The sequence below is a fragment of the Nicotiana tabacum genome, chromosome 20, assembly GCF_000715075.1.
Source record: "Nicotiana tabacum cultivar K326 chromosome 20, ASM71507v2, whole genome shotgun sequence".
NCBI classification, from domain to species: domain Eukaryota; kingdom Viridiplantae; phylum Streptophyta; class Magnoliopsida; order Solanales; family Solanaceae; genus Nicotiana; species Nicotiana tabacum.
The window spans coordinates 32,664,727-32,673,194 of record NC_134099.1 but is presented as its reverse complement, the minus strand read 5'-3'; the positions used below and the strand labels follow the sequence as shown (position 1 = coordinate 32,673,194).

At 37.8% G+C, this 8,468-nt stretch overlaps 1 long non-coding RNA gene across 1 annotated transcript; it reads left to right on the top strand.

Annotated features, from left to right (window-relative positions):
* Positions 1-235: 235 nt before the first annotated feature.
* Positions 236-1,591, top strand: LOC107829369 (uncharacterized). Its single transcript, XR_001657900.2, has 2 exons — positions 236-497; positions 1,026-1,591. It is a non-coding gene; the product is annotated as an uncharacterized LOC107829369 (long non-coding RNA).
* The last annotated feature ends 6,877 nt before the right edge of the window (positions 1,592-8,468 follow it).

Sequence of the window (8,468 nt, the reverse complement as noted above, 5' to 3'; positions counted from 1 at the left end):
AATTTGAAAATTAATTTAGTTGTTATATAGGTACATATCATAAATATTAGAAAAGAAAAAAATATCATGATGCTAAAGAGGTAAAAGATTAAAAACAAAAAGAAAGAAATGTTGATATTATAAAAGTTAAAATAGGTATTTTAAAAAAGTCAACTGAGAAATAGAGGAGAATGACAATTGTTCAAAGTAGAAGGGAGAGTTTGATTTTTAAAATAAAGTTCGGGGGTATAGATGATTTTCACCCTTCCTGAAAATTTCCCAAAATATAAAAACATCTATTTGCACCATAAACGTAGGATCATTTTTTTTTAAGGGAATAACTCGGACTTCAAACAAGGATGGCGGAAATTTTTCGCACTCCTTATTCCGTATCTCGTCCTTTTTTCCCTTTTGTTTTCGGTCAACTCTTTCGTTGTTTCGTAAAGCCAGATCTGACACTATAAATGACAAGCCTCAAGTCCTTTCCGTGTGCAATTTTGTCTACTCATACTAAGAAGGTAATTAGTTTGGGTTTGGTTTTTCCTATTTTCCTCTTTCGCTCCTGAAATTTTTCTGCTATTTTTTCTGGCTGTAAAAGCAAGCTAGATTTCTTTTTCCTAAAAGCTTCGTTCTTACTATTAAACAAAGCTTGTAGTGAAAAAGCAAAAGATTTTGTGTTTGTAAAGACAGTACTACTGCTATTACTTATTACTGTTACTACTTTTGTTCTCTCTACGGATATTTCACTTAGGTATTTTCAGTTATTATTGTGTTTTCAAGATTTGAGCCAAAATTGCAAACATATAAACTTCTTGCGCTCTTTAGACCACAAATTTTGATAATAAAACTTTTTACGTAATATCAGCACTTTATTTTGATGATTTACCTTCAGCTATTGGAAACAACTTCTCTCTTCTTTGGGATAGGGGTAAGGCTCGGATACACACTACCCTCCCCAAACTCCACTAGTCATGAGATTTCACTGAATTGTTGTTGTATTTTGATGATTTATAATTTTGATTTAGAAGCTGTATTTGTTTTATCAGGGATTGGAAAATCGGAAAAGGAAATAATCGCAGAGATCTGAAAGATGGATTCCGAAAATTCAACAACACAACAGTCAATTATGGCTGTGGTAGGCAATTTGCGACATCAAAACAGGAAGGAGAACTGTCCATCTGTATTTATCCAAAAAGAAGGAAAGATATTCAACGATCCTCCACGTTTACCTAGGAGCAATAAACCATCTACAGACCGCGTTGCATCAAATCGAAATAATAAACGAAGAAATAATTATAATGAGCGATCACCAAACCAAATTCGTCAGGATCCACCATCATTTAGCAATTATAATTCATATTCAAATTATGAGGTGACACCAACACGTTCGGCAGGTGATCCTCCAGCATCAAGGTCCGACAATTTCTATTCCGTGATTCCTTTTATCATTGTCTTCTTTTTTATCGTCTTCAAGTTCTTTATGTAGAAATTTACATTTTACTTTTCGCATGACTTGTTGCTTTTATTTAGAAATAAATAAAATACTGTAGCCCCACATTAGAGGAAGAGGGCAGTTGTCCATGGTGCAATAGCTTACTGGTCAAGTTTTTCATTTCGAAGTATGATGTTTAATTAAGTTTTGAATTATAACTCTTGCACAAATTTATTTTTAAGTAAACCACTCATGCACCTCCAAAGGAGAAGTACAACGGTCGTTGCAATAATAATCCAATTAAGAACCGAGGTCGAACCACAAGAAATTTAAATAGGTGTTATGGTATATATAGATATCTAAGAAGGCGACTAAATATACCTTAAATTAGCTTTAGTGACTAAATCTAAGAATTACACTAACTATTAGTCAAAATAGGCTAGGAGATACTTGTACTTGCTTCGGTTTGATATTTCGGTCCATATACTCCACAAAGTTCCATCCAAACATCTCAACTCGATCAAAACTAGTACTTTAAATGATTCTAATCATTGACCAAGCTTACGTGACATTAATGTATTGGGAAAAAACTGAGTTTATATTAAAGATGACGTGACATGACACGTGATTTGGTTAAATGGTCAAAGCGCAACAATTGACTAAGAGGCACGGATGGAGACAGCCACGGGAAGAGGAATTTAAATAGGCATGAGATGAAGTGCAGATACGAGTCTCGTACCAATTCAAGTCATTTAAAGCCAACGGATTAGAAGGCATTAAAGACAAAGATCTGATGACAGAAAGGAGTCCAAATTCATTATTAAATACCTGATACGTTAGAAAATTGGTATTTAATAGGAATGATTATATAACGGCTTATTTAATATCATTTATTACTCATAATTATATCATTAAAGCTGAGGCTTCATTCCTTTACCTAGAATTACCTATAAAAGGAAGAAGTATCATCATTTGTAAGGACACGGAATACTGTTGGGAACTTATTGAAATACAAAACTATTTGCTGTTTTACCATCATTCTCAAAAGTATTTTATTTTCGTCTCCTGATTATCAGTAACCCGAATTTCTTTTTAGCTTTGACCAAAAACTCAGATTTTTGGTTAAACAAATTGGTTCCGTTACCGGGAATCTGATAATCTTTTCTTTTAAGCTATATCTTGTCCATTGTCGTCACCATGTCAAACAACAACACCGACAATAATAGTAATAACACATTGGGAAACCATGAGAATCAAATACATCAAAATCAAGATGACGTGGTTCCCTCCCCTCCAGATTCACCACGTCAATCTCGTGAAGGCACTCCTGTTACTGAATCCCTTGCTGATCAATAAGAACAATCTGAACACTTTGAAGGAGTTACAACTGAAGCTTTACAAAAGCTAATTGATGCACAGGTCGGCAAAGCTCTTCAGGCACTTGTTAGTCGATTGTCTGCTGCACCACCCACACCAACTCCTAATAATAATACATTGGAGAATCCCCGTTCTGGTCTTGATAATTCTGGAAATGGAGCAACCCCCAGTGAACCACAGGAAGGGGGACCAGGTAATTCAAATAATTCATATTTGCAAAATTTGGTACTAACCTTGCAGAAACAGATTAAGGAACAAAATGAGGGTATTGAACAAATCCCTGGAGTTCCGCCTATAATAAAAAGAGTAGACATGGACAAATACTCACAACAACCATGGAAGCCAAGTGCTGCTCCCCTTCCAATTCCGAAAAAGTTCAAAATACCTGACATCCCGAAATATGATGGTACTACAGACCCACGTGACCACGTGACTGTATTTACAACAGGCGTGAAAGGCAACGACTTGACCAACAAGAAATTGAATCAGTACTGGTCAAGAAATTTGGAGAAACACTCACCAAGGGTGCATTAACCTGATATTCTCTTTTATCTGAAAATTTTATTAATTCTTTTGCTGAGCTTGCAGATTCTTTTATTAAAGCACATTCGGGAGCACAAAAGGTTGAGAAAAGAATGGAAGATATTTTCAAAATCAAACAAGGGGATTCGGAGTTGCTTAGAAATTTTGTTGATAGATTCCAGCGGGAAAGAATGACTCTACCTCGTGTGCCTGATAATTGGGCTGCAATAGCCTTTGCAAGTAATTTAAATGACAAAAGTTCTGAAGCCACGAGACGACTCAAAGAAAGCCTTCGAGAATTTCCTGCAACCACGTGGAATGATGTTTACAACAGGTATAGTACGAAGTTGTGAATTGAAGAAGATACCGTACCTAAGTTTCATCATGAAGAAAGGGGTGGTCCTCGAAGATCAGAAACCGAAAAAAGATCAGGTAAAAACAGGTACGATCCATATATGGGACCTGCAGGAAAAGACCCACGGTCGAAACAAGATAGCCAGCAATATGATCAAAAATCAAGGAACAGGGACTCTGGTTCTTCTTCAAAGTTCAGGAATGATCGGAACAGACAAGAATCACGAGATGATGACAGAAGTTTAAAGGCACGATTCGGCGGATATAATTTTAATGTCTCTACCTCCGAGCTCGTAGCTGTTTTAAGAAGCATGGGAGATAAGGTACGGTGGCCAAAAAAGATGCGGTCAAATCCAAATAGACGCAATCCAGATCATTGGTGCGAATTCCACAATGATCACGGGCACAAAACTTCAGAATGTAGATTCTTGCAGAGTGAAGTGGATCATCTATTGAAGCAAGGGTACCTCACTGAGTTATTTAGCGAGAAAGGAAAACAAGCTTATATGAAAAACAGGCAAGAGCCACCACAACCTCCTTCACCCAAGAGGACAGTGAATGTCATAAGCGGGGGAGAAGATATTCACGGCATAATCTACACAACCTCCAACAAGGTTTCTAAGGTAACAATTACACACGGGAAACGGGTGCGGCAGGTTCTAGAAAATGAAAGTATTTCGTTCGATGACGCAGATACCGAAGCAGTGACAACTCCACATAATGATGCACTGGTAATATCTTTACTTGTACATGATACTAATGTAAAACGAGTTTTGATTGATCCAGGGAGTTCTGTAAATATTATATTACTAAGGGTATTACGTGAAATACAAGCTGAAGACAAAATGATACCCAAAGCGCACACCTTGTCAGGCTTCGACAATTCAAGTGTAGTAACAAAAAGTGAGGTAATTCCAACAACTTTTGCTACGGGTGTTGTTAAAGAAACTAAATTTCAGGTAGTTGATATGGAAATGGCCTACAATATGATCATGGGGAGACCATGGATACACGATATGGATGTTGTCCCATCAACTTTACATCAAGTTATTAAATTCCCATCACCATGGAGAATTTGCCAAATTCGTGTGGATCAGCAGATGGCTAGAAGTGTCAACGCTGTAACAAGTACAAGCACCGTAAATAAAGAAAAATAGCAATTACAGGAAATAGTTGAAGGTAAAAAAGATCAAACTTCAGCTGAACAAGAAAAGACAGATTTGGACTCAAGGCCTGACACAATTCAGGAACCAGAAGAAAATGAAAGCATCAAAACGACAATTGAAGAGCTCGAGGCAGTGATATTATTTGAGCAATGGCCTGAACGGAAGGTTTATGTCGGGGCCAATTTAAGCTTAAACATGCGAGGTATGATAATCGAATTTTTAAAAGCTAACTTAGACTGCTTTGCTTGGTCCCACGCTGATATGACAGGGATACCACCGGATGTGATGACTCACAAACTCAATGAGGACCCTTCTTTCACACCAATAAAGCAAAAGAAAAGAAAGCAAGGTGCTTTCAAGAACCAGGTGATTCAGGATGAGGTCCAAAAATTATTAAAAATCGGATCGATCCGTGAGGTAAAGTATCCTAATTGGTTAGCTAACACGGTGGTCGTACCCAAGAAAAATGGTAAGTGGCGTGTTTGTGTGGATTATACCGATTTAAATAAAGCCTGTCCAAAAGATTCCTTTCCCTTACCGCATATAGACCAACTAATTGATGCAACCGCATGTCATGAACTTTTAAGTTTTTTAGATGCATACTCGGGATATAATCAAATTAAAATGGATCCTGGTGATGAAGAAAAAACTTCTTTCATCACAGACAGGGGGACTTACTGTTATACAGTAATGCCCTTTGGTCTCAAAAATGTTGGGGCAATCTATCAAAGGTTGGTCACCAAAATATTCCAAGAACATTTAGGGAAAACAATGGAGGTATATATAGACGATATGCTCGTCAAAACCCAGCGATCTCATGATCATATTTCTCATCTATCTGTTACATTTGAAATTTTACGAAAATTTAATATGAAACTCAACCCAGAAAAATGTGCATTTGGAGTTGCATCAGGTAAATTTTTGGATTTTGTTGTTTCTAACTGTGGTATTGAAGTGAATCCTTCTCAGATCAAAGCAATAGAAGAAATCCCTGATATTCTTACTAATAAAAAGGAAGTACAAAGATTAACGGGAAGAATTGCAGCTTTGGGGAGATTTATTTCCAAATCCTCAGAAAGGTATTTTAAGTTTTTCTCTGCACTCAAAAAGCAAGATCATTTTGAATGGAATGAAGATTGTCAACAAACCCTTAGAAATTTGAAAGCTTATTTGTCAAAACCACCGTTGTTGGCAAAACCAAAGGTGGGGGAAAAACTTCTCATCTATCTGGCCGTATCTGAAGTCGCGGTGAGTGCTGTTTTAGTCCGCGAGGACCAAGGTAAACAATCTCCTATTTATTATGTAAGTAAGTCCTTATTGGAAGCTGAGACACGATACCCACAGCTAGAAAAATTAGCATTAGCTTTGATCATGGCATCTAGAAAATTAAGACCTTATTTTCAATGTCATCCCATTAATGTAGTTACTGCTTTTCCGCTTCGAAATATTTTGCATAAACACGAACTTTCAGGAAGATTAGCAAAATGGTCTATAGAACTAAGTGAATATGAAGTTGTTTATCAACTCAGGACCGCTATAAAATCTCAAGTACTAGCTGATTTCGTGGCTGATTTTAGCCAGGGGATGCATTTAGAAGCAGAAAAAGAATTACTAGTTTTTAATGGTGCAAACCCGGGGACTTGGGTTTTATTCACTGATGGTTCATCTAATGTAAAAGGGGCAGGCCTAGGGATAGTCCTCGTACCACCTGCGGGTGAGACTATTAGACAGGCTATAAAATGTCATTCTATAACTAACAATGAAGCAGAGTATGAGGCTGTAATTGCAGGTTTAGAATTGGCACGAGAACTCGGCATAACACAGATTATAATCAAGAGTGATTCTCAACTCGTGGTCAATCAAATGCTGGGGACTTATACAGCCAGAGAGACACAAATGCAAGAATACCTCGCAAAGGTATGGGAGTTAATAAAGCAATTCCAAACTTGGAAAGTAGTGCAGATCCAAGAGATGAGAATGTAGAGGCAGATGCTTTAGCAAATCTCGCATCTGCAGCAGACGTAGCAAACGATACAAATGCTTCAGCCATACATTTATTTCATTCCGTTCTCGAATTTGATAAAAACGAGGTAAATTTTAATCATTTAACATGGGATTGGAGAAACGAAATTGTTGCCTTTTTACAGCACGGTACCGTGCCTAATGACAAAGGAAAGGCTCACGCGCTTCGCAAAAAAGCTGCTCGATATTGTTTATATCAAGGAAATCTTTATTGAAAGATGTTCGGTGGACCACTAGCAAGGTGTCTCGGACCCTCTCAAACAGAATATGTGATGAGAGAAGTGCACGAAGGACATTGTGGGAATCACGCAGGGGGACGGTCACTGGTAAGAACATTAATTCGCACAGGATATTATTGGCCTAAGATGGAAGAAGAAGCAACCAGTTTCGTGTCCAAATGTGATAAATGTCAAAGGTACGGCAACAATATGCACAGACCAGCTGAGTTACTACATCCTGTTATAGCCCCGTGGCCCTTTATGAAATGGGGAATGGATATCGTAGGTCCACTTGCACAAGCAAAATGTCAGGTAAAGTTTCTACTTGTACTTACAGATTATTTCACTAAATGGGTAGAAGCAGAGGCATTTAAATAGGTACGAGAGAAGGAAGTTAAAGACTTCATATGGCGAAATATAATATGCCGCTTTGGAGCACCAAAGGAGATCGTGTGTGACAATGGACCACAATTCATTGGAGCTCAAATCACAGAATTTCTTCGAAGTTGGCAGATCAAAAGGATAACGTCTACGCCATACCATCCAGTAGGTAATGGACAAGCAGAATCTACTAACAAAGTCATTATCAACAACTTGAAGAAGAGGTTACAGGATTCAAAAGGTAATTGGCCTGAGGTGTTACCTGGAGTATTATGGGCTTATCGTACAACGACCAAAACAGGCACTGGAGAAACACCATTTTCAATGGTTTATGGTGCGGAAGCCTTAATTCCAGTTGAAATAGGTGAGCCAAGCCCACAGTACGATCAGGCAACGGAGGAATCTAATGATGAAGAGATGCGGGTCAACCTTGATTTACTTGAAGGAAGAAGAGAAGCTGCATTGATAAGGATGGCAGCACAAAAGCAAGTAATTGAACGATATTACAATAGGAAAGCACGCCTTAGATTTTTCAAAATTGGGGACTTCGTGCTTAAAAAGGTGTTCCAATCTGCAAAGGCTGCTAACTCAGGGAAGCTAAGTCCAACATGGGAAGGACCGTACAAAGTCCGTAACATTGCGGGAAAAGGAGCATACCAGTTGGAGACAATTGACGGCAAAGTTTTACCCTCACATTGGAATGTCGTCCATTTAAAAAGATATTACTTCTGAGAAAGTACCCACGGTCAGGTATCATCATGTTAAAATTTCTCTTGAATTATTAATGTTTTACTAACGATTTTAGATGCTAGGCAAAAAACCCTAACTCGTGCCAAATGATGAGTCACAACCTGCAAGGCAAAATGGAGTATTCTTAAAATCCTAGCCCAGGGTTACATTTAATTTGATGGAAATACACACAAGTTAGGCAGTCTTTATCTATAATCGCACCTCCGGGTCCCGTATATCTTTCTGTTTCAGGAAAAGGGCCAAAGTAAAAGAAATAAACAAGTGCTC